The sequence below is a fragment of the Octodon degus genome, unplaced genomic scaffold (genome assembly GCF_000260255.1).
Source record: "Octodon degus isolate 3935 unplaced genomic scaffold, OctDeg1.0 scaffold00051, whole genome shotgun sequence".
NCBI lineage: Eukaryota > Metazoa > Chordata > Mammalia > Rodentia > Octodontidae > Octodon > Octodon degus.
The window spans coordinates 4,334,105-4,352,904 of NW_004524627.1; the positions used below are offsets into that span (position 1 = coordinate 4,334,105).

The 18,800-nt window shown below is 37.5% G+C and overlaps 1 protein-coding gene across 3 annotated transcripts in view; it reads left to right on the forward strand.

Annotated features, from left to right (window-relative positions):
* Window positions 1-18,800, forward strand: part of Slc20a2 (solute carrier family 20 member 2) — a 107,373-nt gene that overhangs the window by 854 nt on the left and 87,719 nt on the right. The window contains exons 1-2 of one of the 3 annotated variants that reach the window (XM_023717234.1): window positions 126-435; window positions 5,843-6,002. The exons of 1 other annotated variant lie outside the window; for it this stretch is intronic. The gene's annotated coding sequence lies outside the window, so the exon portion shown is untranslated. Of the gene's footprint in view, window positions 1-125; window positions 436-5,842; window positions 6,003-6,030; window positions 6,073-18,800 lie in introns of those variants that run through there. One more of the 3 variants, XM_023717237.1, reaches the window with a different exon arrangement.

Below are 18,800 nucleotides of genomic sequence, written 5' to 3' on the forward strand. Positions count from 1 at the left end.
CCGGGGCGCGGGGCCGGGCGCGGAGGGCCGGGCGGCAGGAGGAAGGCTGAGCCCCGCTCGTCCCCGGACGCCGAGCGCGGCGGACGGCGCGTGGCCGAGACCGTGGAGTGTTTTGAAGACGGATGGGGCCAAGATGCCGTGGCGTTGTTAGTTGAAATGACTTTGGGATATGTGAGGAAGATGTGTTCAGTGACTTGAAAAACGTGTTTTCCCGCACAAGACAGGTCGTGGCTTTCTGTAGGATTTATTTCAGAACAGTATTGAAGCGATCAGATTTTCAAGGGTTGGTGCAGCCTTGAAGTCAGGGACCACTCATCCACCTGCTTGACTGAACTATTCGAATTGAGCAAGCTCTCTGGTGTCCGTTGGCTTCTAAGTATAATTCATACAAAACCATTAGAGATTGTATTCCTGATTGACGAACAGAGGAAGGAGGTAGCATTGCCCGAAGCAAGTTTTCTGGCCTTTTAAGGATCATCTGGTACAGTTTAATCTCTTTCACTAGGTTAAGACCCTCACTTGGTACAGTAACAATACCAGCTTTATTCGTAGTGTTTATATATTAGGTGTTTTTGTGCATACGTAATCACAGACTTGATTTTGGAACTTTTTATTTTGAAATTTGGACATTAGGAAAACTAGTAATAGCCAATGTTGAGTAGTAATAATTTTTTTACCAGGCATTTCCCAAGTGGTCTTGAATGCTTTAGTGTATTTAATCTTCGAGGATAATGCTGCATAATCATAGGTTGCTTAAAGTATTTAAATATGTGAGTTTGATTTGAATATGTCCAAATGTATACTTATGTCCTTGTTACCAATTTTGTAAAATAAGTACTGGCACTAAGTAATGATATTTGGAGTAAATTAGTGTGTTTTTCAAGTTGGAAGATGGGTTTGAAACTATTTGGGTATTCAGTAATTTCCAACGCCCTGTATCTCTTATCCACATTCCTATTATGTAACACTGTCACCTAGTAAACAGGCTATGACAGGATGTAGGAAAAGTAAATTTTGGGAAGACCATAATGTCCTCTTCTTAAATAGCCCCTTTTTGCATATTTAAATTCTAAGTAACTAAACAAAGGGCATAATGAAGCACAAAGACAAGTTTTCCAATACCAAAGGAGATGAAAAAATAGTGAGCTTGCTATTTGTTGCAGTCTTGCAAGATGTTATTGGGCATCATATGTTAGGAATGCTAGATTATCTGCGGTATAGGTGGATACTTTTTCAGTTTGACTTAATATGCCTTAGATACAATTCATTGTTGACATGAGCACTTTGTGCATTGAAGAAGTTTGACTATTTACACAGGCCTAACAACTGCAAGATTCTGAGAATGCTGGTGGGATGTAACAGTTTGCGCCTTGGGAGTGAAAAGGTTGGGAGAGGCCGGCTAGGGTTCTGGGAGAGGTGTGTCATGATTTAAATGCTGGGTTTTACCCAGTCAGAAGATTCCAGTGTCCGTCCTTGGGAGGAAGGAGAGGCTGAGAAAGCTTTGCCGTCAGTATTTACAATAGGCTTTCCTTACCTGAAGGTACTGTTCTTGCAGAAGGGTGAGTGGAGAGTTGGCATCACTGGGAGCATCTAAGCAGAAAAAGATGTTTGTGTTTTCTTTTGAAGTGAGTACTTCTCTTTGGTGTAGATTCTTGCTACCACATGCATCTTTAGGCATTTTCTCTGTTGTGATTTTTGTGGGCAGTCACTGATAGATGAAATAAAAAAAGAATGGGGGTAAAGAGTACCCCAAAGCACAAGAATATACAAACACTGCATCATTAGACATTCATTTCAGTAAAGTTTTAGTTAACAAAAATAATCCCAATAATATTGTTTATTCTTATAAATCTCTTGTTTGTGTCAAGAAATATGTAGAGTTTCCCCTTATTGTGCTTTATAAGAACTTAATTATTGAATTATCATTGAATTTCTGTATGTTTGTGACTGTTGGGAATCCATGGTAACTGCAGTAACAGCACTGGGTCCTATCTGTAAGGCTTTGTTTCACTGTTTCCTATGATAGAAAGACTAGCCCTTCTCATTCTTTACTTCAAAACTTGCCTTTCAGGCTGAGAATACAGCCCAGTGGTAAAGTTGTATTCTACCTAGCTTGCTCCAGGCCCTGGATTCATCCCAAGTACCACAAACAAAATAAACAAAATGAAAAAAAAAACTTGACTCTAATATGGAGTGCCCTTTATGCTCACAGAGTGCAGGAACCTTTTGTATCTCTTGTAGGCTCCATACACACACCTACAACGGAGCCTGGCCTGTGAGATGTGCTCAGTATATAATGTATTTGTGGAATGAATAGTACATTGGAATACTTGCCCATTTCCATTTACAAAAATCCCACGTACCTTTAAGTGTAGGACACAAACTGCAACCCACAGTGAGCTCTTTGAACATTAACTGTTTATATTACACCCTCATGCATAAGCTGTTTGTGCAGTGTTTCCCCACTCCATCTATGAGTTCCTCGAGGCCAGCTAATATGTATTTATATAATACTATTTTTAAGAACTGCCTTGGTATACAAAGCAAGTTTAAATGTATCAATTGCCCAACGTGAAAACATGGAAGATAATTAGAACCATTTGTAACAAATTAGGTAGGCAAACTTTGTGCCACCTATGAAACCAAATGAGAATTTGGAGGTAAATAAAACAAAATAATGGCACACATTTAAGTGTGCCAAATGTCCCAGGCCCCTTGACATGTTTACTTAAATCCCATGACAGTCCTTTGAAGTAGATACAGTTTTTCTGTTTGTCAGGTGAGGCAGTGGAGTCACGTCCCCAAGATCATGACAAAGAGGTGTCCTGGCTCCCATCTGTGTAATTTCTCTGGAAAAGAGAAGATTGCAACATTTGCTACTACTCCAAAGAGTGATCTCAACATTTACACTATGTTTGTAGCTATAAAAGATTGTAGTTTTTAGAATTTCAAAGTAACATAAAATTGCAGTGGCTCTGGACTGAGAAATTGGTGGATTTTCCAAATAGAAGTTGATAAGAAAATGGTCAAAGGGATGCAGTGCTGTGCATTGAAGTGATTGGAGATGAGGAGAGAACCGCTGAATTGAATTTCAAGGGATTTTTAACTCTGTGTAGCTATTGGAGTTTAGATAATGATTTATCAGCGTGCAGAACAATGACTTTTGTTACTGATTTAGTGTCAAAACTAATACCAAATAGCAGAAGTGGTCAGGCATAGCTGTAATGCCCACACTTTGAAATGCTGAGGCAGGAGGATCACAAGTTCATGCCCAGACTGGCCAAATTAGTGACTTAGGGATACCTTCTCTCAAGATAGAAAAATTTTAAAGTGGCTGGGAATACAACTCAGCACAAAGGTTCAAACCCCAGTACTGCAAAATAAACAAGCAAACAAAAAAACCTATCTTATGCCAAATTAAATATTATTGAGTGGCATTTGATACCTTACTGCGTTCTGTTTTTAAAACTTTTATCAGATTTAAAATCCTAATGGCAATATTTCTCATGATGTAGGTGTTTCTGGTTGCTTCTTACACATTTCTGTCCATTTACTTCATCCTGTATGGAATTCTGATCCACTTTTTCAGTTTGTTTTGAGCAATGAGTGTAGTTAGGGTCCGAAGATCTCTTCTGGCCAAGTAATATTTGTTGGTGGGAGAAAAATGTAAAATTGTTCCTTGCTTTGGTGACAGAGCTGAAATATAGTCACTTTCACTAGAATAAAGCCATGTGTAATTAGACAAGGGCCTACAATCAGTATGCAGCAAGAGGAATAAAAATGTTGCCCCCCAGAAGCTCAGTTACATACCCATTTTGTTGTGAGCTTGCTGTTACTTTGGAGGTATGGGGCATCAACAACCACTGAACATTGAAGACTTCAAAGGGAATATACCAGTCACCATATTGCCTTGCCCATATGGCCTCGAGCGAAACACAGGCCCCAGACCTGGTTAGCAGCCAGGGGGACCCAAACTTTGCAGGTACAGTATTCTGTGTTACTGACCCTTTCCACTGGCAAGGCTGTTATGTCATCGTCTCCAGGTTGCTTCAGAATTTCAATCAGTGAAGAAGTGGCATGTGTTGCTGTCATTTTAACATCTTCTATTTTGAGATGGCCTACATGGAAGCAACTTACAAATATCGCCCCACAGTCTGTTCTACTTAAATGTCTATGGAACTAACTTGGAAAATTTGAGTTGAAATGATCTACGTTGAAGCATTTATCTAGTTGGCATGCTAGATGTAACTACAGGCCATTCCTGAGTTGGGAGGGTAGTTAGCAGAAGAAAATGAGTTACACCGATTCATTCATGTGAGGCTAGGATAATTTCATGTGAAGTCTTTGCTACTCCATTTACGAATTATAGGCGTGTGGAACTAGATCTTGAACATGACCTAGTTTGGTAACCAGTAGTGTACCTTGGAACTACCTAGGTTTTATTATAAAAATAACAGGTATCTTCGCTTAGCCCAGACATGCAGATTCTGTAGGGCTGCCACAGCACTGAGACATATGTATTCTGAGTGTCTCTTCTCCCTGTAAAAGTAACCAGCCATGTATTTTAGAGATAAGAAAATCAGGGTGAAGCAAAAGGACTTAGCAAGAGTTGGTTTGGTGGGCTGGGGAGATGGCTTAGTAGAATAAGCACTTCCCTGGCAAGCACAAGGGTCTGAATTCAATCTCTGGTTCTGCCAAAAAAAAAAAAAAAAGAAGAAGAAGAAGAAGAAAAAAGAGTTGGTTTAGTAGAACTGATTATATCACCAGATAATATAAAATTCCAGAATTTTGTGGCTTGAAGTTTTCTAGATCATCATTCCGGTAGCTCCATGTGTAGCTGAACATAAAATATCCCTATTCATACCGTTTGCAAGGAAGATAACACAGTGAAATGGTGTTATGTCTCCTGCCCTGGCCATGGTAAGAGATGAAAAGTCAGTCACAAGAGATTTTTGTTTTAAGGATTGGAGGTCCCATTTAACCCATCTATTCCCCTTCTGGGAATCTTCCAAAAAGAATTAAAAACCTTGTAACAAAACTGTATATATGTATATATGTTTATAGCAACACAATTTGCAATTGCTAGATCTTAGAAACAACCCAGATACCCATAAACTGAGAAATGGTTAAAAAAAGATGTGGCCTTTTTGTACAATGAAGTACTACTACTCAACTGTAAGGATAGAGTTGAGACTTTTGTAGGTAAATGGATGCATCTCAAGACCATATTCATAAGAAAAATAAACCAGAGGCACATGTGCAAATGTATTGTCTCCCTAGTGTGAGAAGCTGAAAGAGTAAGATCCAAAATGTACAGTATGTATAAAATGAGAAGAAACTGTCCAAAAGGAAAGAGAAATTAGGATAGGGGAAAGGAGAAAAGGAAGGGACTGCTAATTTTTTCTCTTAGTTCTTTGAAAAGAAAGGTTTGTATTAATATTGTTTGGACAATTAAATGCCTATATCTTGTACTTTGGATAATTTAAAGATAACAGTATGCAATGTATTATTATTACTATCCTATTGCCTTTAATATATTGTTATCTTCCTATTGTTTTGAATTTTTTTCTTTAAAATAAAAAAGAATTTCCTCAATTATAACTGATGGTTTTTGTTAATTTCAGGAATTGATTATTGCAACACTTATTGCCTATTCTATGGTACTCTTAATTTTTTTTTTTTTGAAAATACTGTATTTTTTAATGCTGAAGTGAAACATTAAAATTTCCTAGTGGAATTATTTTTTAACCTTAGTTGAAATACAATATTGTGTGAAAATTTGCACTGCATGATTATAATCATTTTTAAAGTCTGGTTGATTTGTAACTTTTCTTTTTTTAAGGCCTCTTACCTTGGAAACAGCACAGTTGGCTTCCATGTCATCTTTGAATGTGAGAGATAATCCTAGTTTCAGCCTGTCCTCAGTAGAGACCAGCAGACCAGGTTTATTCCTTCAAGAAGTCTCCCCAAACGACAACCATTTGCAGAAGTAAATAATACCTGTGAGTGGACTGGATGGCCTGAGGACTCATTAAGATATTTGTGGAAGAATGTTAAAAAACTGAAGAGAAGGTGCATTTCAAGAAGCAACTCCAATGTCATTTAAGATATTTGAGCAGCTGAAAGAAGATAGTTAATGATAATATGAGTGATAAGATCCTAGCACATTTCACTATGTATTTCTTACATTATCTTTGTTAACCCATCCACTTTGTTTATATTTATTTACCACTACTGCGGTAGTCCAATCTACTTATGATCAAAGTTTTATTATGGATGGATGGAAAAGTCACCTCACTAGGAAGAGCAATATAATCACACACTGAGATATTGGTCCACAGAAATGGACTCTTACTGAGTAATCATGAAAGGGTGTGGTGTGTCGATGAGTTATTTCTTTATAGTGATGTGATGTTTCTTGTTCATATTCATCACAACTTTAGTTTCATCTTCCTTTACCTACGCCCAGCCTCTGTAGATGCCTACTTTTTTGTTGAACAAATTTTTGGCACTGAAGCCCTGACTGTTATATATTTTCAGTTTAAAATAAGAATTTCATTTTCATAAATAGACTTCTGGTACACTTGCTATTCTCCCCTGGGTTATTTTCCAGAATCAAGAATAGAATAGTTTCCATTCTTTTCCACATTGCTCATCTTTACTAGCTTTTTGTTATTGCCAGTGTTTGTTGTTGTTCACATTTTCTAGATGGAAATCAGGGTAGTCTACGTGTTCTATTCCCAGTTTCCTGGGAGACCAGGATAACATGAGGGACGGAATTTTAATGGAAAATTTATAAAACCTTTTAACTCTGTGAAAGCTTATATCAGACTTTTTTTTTTTTTTTTTTTAGCAATATTGATGTCACCTTGAAAGGATTTCTCTAAATGCTGTTAAGCACAAAAAGAAGGGGGACAACCTTTATATTAACACATGAAAGTGTCATTAAGGTCATTCATGTGCATATACACACTTTCAGTAAGAAATTTCTATGTTGGTTAGAGTTAAGAGTGCTTGACCTGGGCTGGGAATGTAACTCAGTGGTAAGCACTTGCCTAACATTGGTGAAGCCCTGGGTTCAATCTCTAGCAACACCAAAGAAAAATAGACAGAAAGAATAGATAGTATGATAATTGTTTCATGTTCAGTCTTTCTTGTTAGGATCTTGACATCATTAATGGTGAGCAGAACTGATCAGTCATTTTCTGTAAAATATAGAAAGTTTTGCTCTTAGGAATCAAGTTTTTTACTCAACAAGGAGAAATATAAGAAAAGAGATTTTAATTTAATGAAACAAAGTTCCATAAAACATCTGGTTAAGTTTTACTGTTTTCACCTCTAGGCCAGCTTTTCCTCTCTTCCCTCCTTTTGCCTTCTACTGTTCCTGCTTCGCATTTAGCCTCACTTGTGTGGTTTTTCCTGTCTCTCCAGGGTTCCTTGCTTGATTCTATTTCACCAACTCTCTGCCTTGCTCTTGACTGTCCCCTGCTCGGAATGCTTTTTATTCTCTTTCCCTCTCTTGGCATGTGTATGCCTCCCTCCTGTCTGCCACCTCCAGAATATTTTGGTACCTCTTAGTGTAGCCACTATTGTTGCTCCTGCCTGCTAGGATTCTTGTCTGCTTGCACTCCTGACTCATCCCTTTGTTGATGGCCCCTTCTCCTCTAGCGCCTTGTCTTTGAACTGCTTCTGTCTGTTTAGTGCACAGATCTGCCTCATGCCCTACAGCTCTTCATTCTCAGCCCTAAATTGATGTTGATTTTTTCCTGTACTTTTTAGTCATTACTCATCTACTTCCTGGGTGTTTTGTTTTCCCAGTCCCTGTGTGGTAGGCATTACTAGGTGGATTTATTGTTGGACTTTATTATAGAACACAGATCTTTGCTGTGCGTTTCCTGAGTAGCCAGTATGAATCAATTATTATTAGCTTTTCTTAGAACATTGAACTTCCTGTGTTTATGTTTCTAAGAATTAGGTTTATATGCTAAAAGACTAATACTAAAGAGTCAGGAGAATTACATAGTACTGTCATTTTAACTTCTTACTCAAGAGTTACACACATTTTTCACTGCTTATCTGAAAGATTACAGAACAGACAAGTCAAGTGTGGGCTACAGGTTAGGGGAGGCCAGGAAGAGGAAGGTAAGTACTGCTACAAAGGACAAGAGATAATTTCTTGACACAGAAAAAGCCTGAAGCTTTAGTATTTATAAAAGGTCCCCTAAAAGAATAAATGTATTAGTAACTACATTAATTAGTGTTACTATGACATCATGTGTATTTTTGCATTTCTCCTAAGTTCTAAGACCGTCAGTGTTGAAAAAGACAGATTTATAAATACTCCTTTTATTTTGAGGGATTTGCTGTCTCCTTAAATATTCACTGTTGTCATAATTATACTGTAACATTCACAAAATGCTTTTAACCACTGACGCAGTTTCTTGTGTGGGAAAGCATCAGTGGTACGGTCTTGCCCCTTGGACCTCTAGTATTATAATTAAAAGATAGCTTGTGGCAAGACATTATCTTACACTGTTTATTCACATTTTCTCATATTTTTTTTCTTTGTATTGGCTTATATTCTTGCATGTGAATATCATGCTGTGCTGTAATATAGTTTTTTATAGTGTGAATTAGCTGTTGGAAGTCAACTGATGAGAGTGCAGTTCTGAAATGTAACAAGGAAAAATTCCCCATACAAAAGGTTGGCCTGATAGCTCAGCGGACTAAAGCACCTGCTTAGACAGAGTGCAGCGGCTGGGGTTCAATCCCCAGTATGCTGTGCCAGCCTGGCCCCCACGTCAGCCTGAGACTGCGATTGAGACGACATGGTGGCGCACCCCTGTAATCCCAGCACTTGGGAGGCTGAAAAAAGGAGAATTACCACAAGTCCAATCTACCTAGTGAGACCCTGTAGACTCACAGAAAAAAAAAAAAATTCTTATACAGTACACACAGTGGTGTTAAAAAAGTCAGAAGAACCTTATAGCCTGATAGCTCAGCGGACTAAAGCACAGGGGTTGATCAAATTGAGTACTGCTCCTGCCCAGGCCCTCCCTAACTGTGCTGCTGTTTGTTGGGTGTCTTGAAACAGGGGAATAGCTAGTTGTCTAGTAATGGTATATGAATCAACATCCTCATTAAAAAAATGACCCAAATGCCACAGTTAGACTACTAAGAAGATGTGCTAATTCTGGGCCTGTGTTCTGGGCTACAGAAAGAAGTGGTATGGCCCATTTTCTCCATAAACTCATAATTCAGTAGAAATACTGATAAGTGAATGATTATGTCACATTGTGGCCAAAGGTGAAATATATACAATTAACTCCGATTAGAGGATCAGGCTAAAGAAAATTAGAAAGTTTAAATCAAAAACCTAAATAGGTCAAAAAATTAGAAAGTTTAAATGAAAAACCTAAATTATTACCTTATAAAATTTATGTACCAAATACATATGTACCATAGAACATATATCTTTGGTACATAAATTTTATAAGGTAATAATTTCTGTCTGCCTAGTATTACCTGTATAAGTTGAACAATTTAAAATATTCAGCCTTGGTTTATTCATCTTTGAAATGGTGAAAATAGTAGTGTTGATGTATGAATTAAATAGTCGGTATGAGAAGCCAGTATGGTTCCTTATTCAGTTATTGTTGAGAATTTAGAGAAACTAAACAAGTGATAGAGAACATGATTTTGAAAAAGAAACTGGGGGATTGTACAATTAGCACAAAGATAATGTAATTGCTCTGCTCAAAGGTTCCCTGCTTTATATACTTTTCTGGTTATTTTAAGAAAACTAACCACATTACCTTCAAGTCAATCACTCTTTTTGTACTGGTGATCAGCCTTAGGACCTTGTGCTTGCCAGGCAGGCGTTTAAGCCACTGAGCTATCTCCCCAGCCCTACCTTTTTTCTCTTAGGTAACCAAAAGAAGTCTATTTAGTTTCATCTATTTGCCAGTTGACTTAATGACTTTGTCTCATCTCATAAATCAAGTTCATTTCCAAGGAACTTAAAAGTTAAAACAGTTGAGCATATTTCAGAAAAACATGTTAGGGCCTAGTAAATGTCAACATTAGAGTTCTTTCAGGAAAGTTCAAGTAAATCATGTACAGTTACAAATGCAGCATTGGGCTAGTAATACATTATTGTTGTTGTTATTAGTGTATGTGGTTTTGAGCCTTGAGTAAAGTTAGCTTTTTGTTATTTCAAACATTGATATTAAAATTAACTTCCTTTAACAGAACTAGACTGAACAGTTTGCATTTCTGGTGTAGAAGAAATTGGTGCAGCAATTGATACTATTTTGTACATGGTTGATTCTCCTCCTATGATACCAGATTAGGGTCTGTGCCCTGGATCATACGATAATAGGGTAGGTAGATTTTTCACTTGAAACTAATACGTTCTTCTGACCTGGATTGTTTGACCTTTAGAAATTTCTGTGATTAGATTTATCTATTATGCTTCTGTATCATAAGGATTATACTTAGAGTAAATTAATGTAAGTATAGTCAGCATTCCACATCCACTGGTTCCATATCCTCTAGTTTCACATTTATCAACAGAGCCAACCCTGGATCCAAAATATTTTTTAAAATATTAAATTATGTGTGTACTAAATATGGATAGACTTGTTTTCCTGTCACTCCCTAAACAGCATAGCATAACAACTATTTAAATAGTACTTACACTGTATTAGGCATTATAAATCTTCCCAGGATGATTTAACATCTTTAGGAGGATGTCTGCAGGTTCTAAACAAATACTACACTAGTTTATATAGGGATTTGGCACCTATGTAGATTTTGGTATCTTCAGGGTTCTTGGAACAAATGCCCTGCATATACTGTGGGACAACTCGAATGAGCTAAAACTACCCACCCAAGATTTTGGTGGAGATCAAAATATGCATCTCGTCTGAAAGCACTTTTTTTTTTTTTTTGGTGGAACCAGGGATTGAACTCAGATCATTGCGTTTGTCAGTCAAGCGCTTATCCTACTGAGCCATCTCCCTGGCCCCTAAAAGCCCTTTTTAAAACTTAACTTTATAGACGGAGTTTTAATAACTATGAATATACATAGAAAAATTGTATTGCCCTGGATGGGGGATGTGTACATTGATATTTGAAAACTGAGTTTAGGCTGGTTGTGATTAGAAAAGTGGCTTTCACTTTTGTTCAGTGGAGGATTCTCAGCAGTGCTGTGGCACAGAACAGCGGCATGTTTAAGGCTGTAACGAAGGTCTAGCGGAAATGACTGGTAAATTGCTGCCAGTGCATAGTGAGCTGAGGTGCTGGGTGTATCTTTGTTCCCTGTTACATTCTCTGAGAAACTTAAGTTTTGTTTTTACTTGCATTTTTACTCATTAATACTGTCAATAATAAGTCACCAGTATGGTAAGGCTCTTGACATTTAATTTTTTCCTATTGTGTATTTTTAATGAAATTTGATGCTGTGAAACATTTTCTTAACAAATGCATGTTAATATGAGTGTGTTACTGTATACAGGGTTCAATATGTTTATATGAATAAGTAAAAATGTTAGGGTTGTTGGTTTGCCCTATTTTTAAAAATGAGGAAACAAGTTATTCAACAGCCTAATATGCAGATAGTAAGTGATAAGCACAGGATTTTAATCAAGCCTCATTAAATCAAAGGCTCTCAACTGCTTTTCTGTGCTGTCCTTTTCAGGGTTGTTTTTTTTTTTTTTTTTAAAGTAAATTTAGTTATGTCTTAAATACATGTTATTTAGGAAGGAATACTCTGTCAGTTGTAGATTGTATTTTTTTTCCAAAGTAAAACTCTGTTCCTGATTACAAAAACATGAAGGTTCAGTGTGAAGAGTTGTAGTGCTTAGTGGAAAAATAAGATGAGACAGTAGAGAAAGATAACCCTTGATAAATCACCAGGAACATTAACCACTCCCAGGGAAAAATGTTTATGTATAATTGTCCTGGCTTTTTGGTCTATACACACTTGCATATTTAAAAAACACATAAAGGCTCATAGCATGCATATTATTTATAACTCACATCTTGGCCATAGTCAATACTTATGCCTACATATTAGAATATTCATTAATATTAGTACTTATGTAAGTACACATATTTAAATTTTTTTCTATTTTCCAAAACTTATCTTCTTTCAGAAAAGCTTTTGATTCACAGAAAAGTTGTAACAATATACAGGGAGTTCCAATATACTGTACTCTACATCTACCTTCCTCTGTCCACTCCTGTCCCAGTACTGAAGTTACATCCAGGGCCATCATACTGAGCTGTTTCCGCAGCCCTTTTTTTGTTCTTTTTTTATTTTATGACAAGGTCTTACCAAATTGCTAAGTTGCCCAGGCTGGGTTTAAACTTGTGATCCTCCCACCTCAGCTTCCCAGAAGGCTGGAATTATAGATACATGTTGCCATGCCCGGCTTAGCTTCTCCTATTAACACTTTACATTAAGGTTATGAATTTGGTAAAATTAGTGAACTAATATTTGTATATGTATTATTAATCAAAGTCTAAATTTTCTTCAGATTTCCGTGGTTTCTGTCCCAGGTTCCCATCTGGATACATCTCATACAGTCATTGTGTCTCCTGAGGCTCTCCTTGGCTGGGACAGTTGCTCTTACTTGCCTTCTTTTTCTGTGACCTTCACAGTTTTTTTTTATCAGATATAGGATGTTCCTCAGCGGAAACTTGTGTCTGCTTTCCTTGTGCGTAGACGAAGTTAGGAGTTCAAGAGTAGAGGTGGGGGGGAACTACCCGCTTGGGCCCCGCCTCCTGTCCCTCTCTCGGGACAGGAGCTTTCTTTCTCCCAATAAATATATTCTGCTCATAAAAAAATAAAAAAATTTTTAAAAAGAGTAGATGTGGACGCATTCATGTCTTCAAAGTACCTGCTATCAGCAAGGCCTCCAGTTGGTGTTGGCCTCTTCTGGGTGTGTGTTATTCATCAGGGTTCTATATGGTACAGCTCCCTGTCCCCTTCTGTGTACTTTCTTGTTAGCTGCACAGGAGGGAATGATGCTGCAGGTCCTTGGGCAGTGTCCACTTAGATGATTTGGTACTCTCTTGCCCCAACATATGACTGTCTTCCCTCACTTACGTTTTTATTCAGTCATTATCAGTGTAGACTAATGGATATTTAAACTTCAGGTTATCTGCCCAAGTTGTTCCTGCAACCCTGTACTATACTCATGTTGTTACTGGTTTTATTTCCTTTTTTTGGCTGACTGCATGGTGTTTTGTTCTAAGAATAGGCCACAATGCCCTTAGCCATTTCTTACTAGTAGTAATTTAGGTGTCAGATTTTTTACTGCCATTAAATCTTTGCAAGAAATTTATGAAAATATTGGCAGTAATGTGTTCAGGACAAGTTACTGTGTGATAGTATATGCCCATTTTGTATTTAATGTGACACTAAAAGATATCTTAAGCATATTTCCTTCTTCCTTTTTTTTTTTTTTTTTTTTTTTTTTTTTTTGGTATGTATGTGGTACCGGGGATTGAACTCTGGACCTTGCACTTGCAAGGCAAGCACTTATGCCACTGAGCTACCTTCCTGGCCCTTAAGCATATTTCTGAAGAGAGATCATTTACACCTTACCTATGGAAAATAGAAGTATATTTATCACCTTAATCACCTCCCTAACTTTTTTTTTTCTTCCCTGTGATTAATGCCGGTGGGAGTGGTGCCCATAGTGCTATAGAGCTGTTTTGAGATCACACATTGTCAGGAGACCCCTATCTCCATTTCAATATAGAATCAGTTACTTATAGACAACAGAAGGTAAATTTAAATTCAGCTTAGAAAAAGACCAAATGGCATTATCAGGGTGAAAACTTTATTGAAAGTGACCTTGGAAAAACCATCATGTTCTAGCTCTGCATTGTAGAAATAGGAAACTTGTATCAGATGGGATGATTTGGAACTATGCAGTACAGTAGGAGGAACTCAAAGAATCTAGATTTCTATATGGATTTTAAGAGTTCTGTTACAGGGGTATATTCTATATCCCACATAAAAATATATTGCAGAACTTCATACTCCAAAGAAGACAAAATAGTATAATTAATCCCATTACCCAAGTTATCAGTTCATCACCAAACATTTAAAACTCCTCATTCCCCCATCATCATGTTATTTTGATACAAATCTCAGCTATTAAATCACTTCATTTAAAAATTACATATTCAGAGGGGAACATCTTTTAAAGCATAACCACAATACCATTACCATACTTCAAAATCATTTATATTCAAAGAAGATATTTAGTTATAAAAACTCAAAAACTTATTTTTGCCACAAATTAGACTGTAGCATTGGTGAAAATAAAGTTCCTTGGTTAATCTTCCAGAGATTAGAGAGATTCTCTTCACCAGACAAAATGGAAAGGAAGTCAGAGCTGTTCTCAAAATCTGCTGAGGGGGCTGGGGAGATGGCTCAATGGAATAAGCGCTTCCCTGGCAAGCGCAAGGGCCTGAGTTCAATCCCCGGTTCCGGAAAAAAAAAAAAAAAAAATCAAAATCTGCTGAGGCTGTTACCCAGAAGAAATTAGTTAATCTCTTATGCCAAATGCTTGATGCCTCTCCATGCTTGTCTTTTTCCACCCCACTTTCACTGTGTGTGAGTGAGGAAGACTTGTCAGGAATGTAGGACAACTCTCAGATCTTCCACATTTACTAAAGCCAAGGTTGGGGATGCAGTTTTGTGGTCCCTGGAGAGACCTGTGTTCTGTCCTGGCTTGGACTTGGAAGGACCTCCTAAGGAAACCAGGGTGTTGATAACATTGAGTGCATATGCATTTGCTCCTAAGAAGATGTAAGAGGAAAGAGTACCTTCACTATCAGGAGATCCTGAGTGCAGAATGGACAACAGTTACTCCATTTCCTTCAGGGAGTATATAAGTGGATTTCTTGACAGTCTACATCTTTAGAGGATGATTAATTCAGTATTTTAAATATAGACTTCTGTGGTTGCACTTGATTTTAAAAATTAAATGAGATGCTATTTCTCCACAGGGAAATGCTCCTGTCTCAGCAGCACACTACAACCAGAATAACAAACTTCTTAAGTACTCAGAATTTTTTCCAGTACTGGGAATTGAACCAAGGGCCTTCCTGCTGAGCTACGTTCTCGGCCTTTCTTATTTTTTATTTTGAGATAGAGTCAGGCCAAGTTCCTGAGCTGGGCTGGAACTTGCAAACTTCCCACCTAAGAAATGTTAGGATTATAGATATTTGCTTCTGATTTTTGCCATACTGTTAAAAAAAAAATGCAATGATTTAGCCAGGTGCCATGGTACATCCCTGTAATTCCATTACTTGGGAGGTTGAAGCAGAAGGATCATCTTGGCTTTGGGCTGCACAGTGAGTTTAAAGCCAGCTTAAACTACATAGCAAGACTCACTCTTAACAAAACATAGCGAACAAAAGGCCAGTGATTTAAATCAGAGGTGGGATGTCAAAGTGAGCAGAAATTTCCTTTTGCTTTTTCTGAGACTGAATCCAATCTTAACTGCATGATTTTACTTAAAACTAATTTATTGCAAGTAAATATTCATCTTGCTCACAGATATTGTTCACAGAGTGCAGGTTCATGTTTTTTCTAAGCTCATTTAGACTTTCTTACCTTGCTTTTGACATCTCCGCTCTTTGCACCTGGCTTCGCTGGTGTCTTTCATCAGCAGGCGATGTCAAAGGCAATCAGCTTTGTTTTCCTCCCACTTGGAGGGCCCTCTGTGTTAGTTCCAAATTTTGGCTTGGTTTTTATCTACTTACTTCCACTTGGTGAACACTTTTAAAGGGCTTTCTTCTTGTTTATGAGCAAAAATTGAAAGAGTTTGTTGAGTTAAATGAGATAAGCTGTAGTGCTGAGAACACAGTAAATCCTCTGGAAATATTACTCCAGCCACCTTCTCTCTACTTCCGTTTATCTCTCCCCTTTATATTCACTTAGATTAGGAAAAATGGTTTATGTTTAAGTGTCTCCCTTCACATTTTCTCCAAACATTGTTGAGTTTTTAGTTTTGTACAGGAATTTGCAAAAGTAGTATAGTGATATTGCAAGTACCTTCATTCTGTTTCCCCAAAAGATTGTTCAAATAAGGCCACAACCAGAAAACCACAATAGGACATCCACAGAACTTATTCAGACTCCACTACTTTTAAGAACACTCACTAGCTCTGTGTGTGTGTGTAGTTCTGTACAGTTTGATTACTTGTGTAGATTTATGTAACCATCACTGCATTCAAAACAATGATACATTGCCCACATCTTCGGGACCTTTGTAGGCCCCCTTCACCCTTCCTCTGGGGCCCACCCATCTATTCTCTCTGTATATAGTCTTGTCATTTTGAGACAGTCATGTAAATGGAATCTACAGTATGTGACCTCCTGAGATTGGCTCTTTTCATGAGATGTGTCCTTGAAAACTGGAAGTCATTGTCATGTGTATCAGTAATCCATTCTTTGTATCACTGAGTAGAGTTCCAGAGTTAGGTGTACTGTAGTTAATTACTGTCAGTTGTAGGATATTAAGATTGTCTACAATTTCTGTGAATATTCATGTAGTTTTTTTGTACAGATCTAAGTTTTCTCTGAAATAAATGGTAGGTCAAAACTTCAATTCATCAGTGTAGACTTGTTTGAAAATATATGCTAAGGCAGTCAGTACTTACAGATGTATAAAGGCAATTCTTAATGCCAGGTGTTACAAATATAATGCCCCTTGTCTTAACATGCTTTTCTGTTTAATTTTCAGTAATAGTTTGAAGTATAGAATCCTGTCTTATGTACTCTAATGTGTACTAAATAAATATTTTGTTAGCGAATTATTTTTCATATTTTGTGGATATTTTTCTTGTGGTAATATTACCTTTCTTATACTAAATTTGAATGGGGAAAATATCTCAAGTGATAGTTTTCTTTTTATCAATTCTTTGCAACATAATAGATACTAAATTTTTAAAATATTTACAAAACTTAGCACAAAGACTTTGGGAGTTAATTGGATTAAGGTCCAATAACAGCTCAACTAATTAGTTAAGTCATGTTGGTTCTTTTATTTTTTGTTAACATGTTTAGGGGCCCACAATGATTCATAAATATATATATATATATATATATATATATATATATATATATTGGGAGGGGACTGGCTCATCCAGCCCTGAGGGCAGGGCTGGCACTTGGCATGTGGTGCCAGGGATTGAACTGCGGTCATCTGTGGCTGCCTAAGCTTGCCTAAGCAGGTGCTTTAGAAAACTGGGCTATCTCATTGGCCCCATGATTCATATCCTTTGTCTCCCAAAGTCATACTAAATTGTAAATTACTTTCAGGATGAAGCTGTGAATATTCTTTTGATATGGGAGGGGCTCTTAATTATATAGTCATAAATTGAAGGAACTTTAATATAGGCATCAAAGTCATCATAAGGACAGAATAAATTATAAATGTTATAATGGCAATACCTGGTTGATAGATTTCAGCTTTCGTTGTCTTAAAATAAAAAATAGAAAATAGTCTTAAAATAGAAAAAGTGCCCTTTGTAACAAAGTTTGCCACAGAAGGGTGAAACTTAAACTCCACAAGTCTGAATTAGCTTGCTGGCCTTTGAAACAGAATGAGCTCTCATGCCAGGACCACTTCCATCGGAATCTTTGAAGTGCGCACAGGCATTGGTATTTGAAAAAATGCTTCCTAGGTGATTTACTGTTTGGCCAACATCAAAGCCACTGGGTTAGCAGGATCCACTTTGTGCCTGTACTTCTTCACCCTGAAATTTGTCATGTTTGTGCTGCACATGGCTTTCCCCTGGGCTTTGGATTAGTATGATTGAGAAGCTAAGTGTGCTCATAGCTTTTTTCCTTTTTAAAATTAATACATGTTTGCAGTATATGAAGTTCACATTCCCTGTGCAGAGTTGGCATCTTAATTCCTTTTTCACCCCCTACTCTTTTTTCCATCTCCTTCTCTCCATCTCTCTCTCTCTCTCTCTCTCTCTCTCTCTCTCTCTCTCTCTCTTTTTCCATTTTATGTATTTGGTACAGGGTCTCACTATGCAGCTCAGACTCCGAGACTCCTGTTTTCAGCCTTTCCAGTGCTGTGATTACAGGAATGTGCCACCACGCCCAGACTTAGTCACTGGCTCAGCATGCCCAGGGGCGGGACCAGGATGGCATGCAAGACTGGGGATTGAACCCTGGTCCCTGTGCTTGCCAAAGCAGGGGCTTAGTCTGCTGAGCTATCTCGCCAGCCCCCCACCATCTCTTGATCTCATTATTTGAGAAACATCTGTCTCTACTTCCTATTATCTTTTACTCTTTATTTATGACTTTTTTGTATGGCTCTACTGAAGTGTATTTCCCTGAAGGTGAGAAAGTCACACGTGTGAATGTGGATACATGTACAGCTTTGATGGGAGCACCACCGAGTGCTTTGAAGGGGAGCCAAACCAATGCCATACAGTTGGTTGGGGACTAAGCATTTGGAGGACACTAAGCATTTTGAAAATTTGCATGAAGTGTGGAGTAGGCGATCAGAGAATATAGATTCTGTTGCCCACTATCTTTAACTTTTTCATTTTTTTACTTCGTAAAATGTCAGTATTTACCTGTAACAATTGAAAGTAGAAATGATGAGTCAAAGACAAGAATTAATTCTTATCTGTTTTTAGCCTGATGTAAATTCTTTCTCAGTCTTTTTTCTATACTCAAAAGTATGTAAATTGGCAGGGTTGTGAGGACTTTTTTATGCTTTATGAAATACTTTATTATTTTTGATAAACAG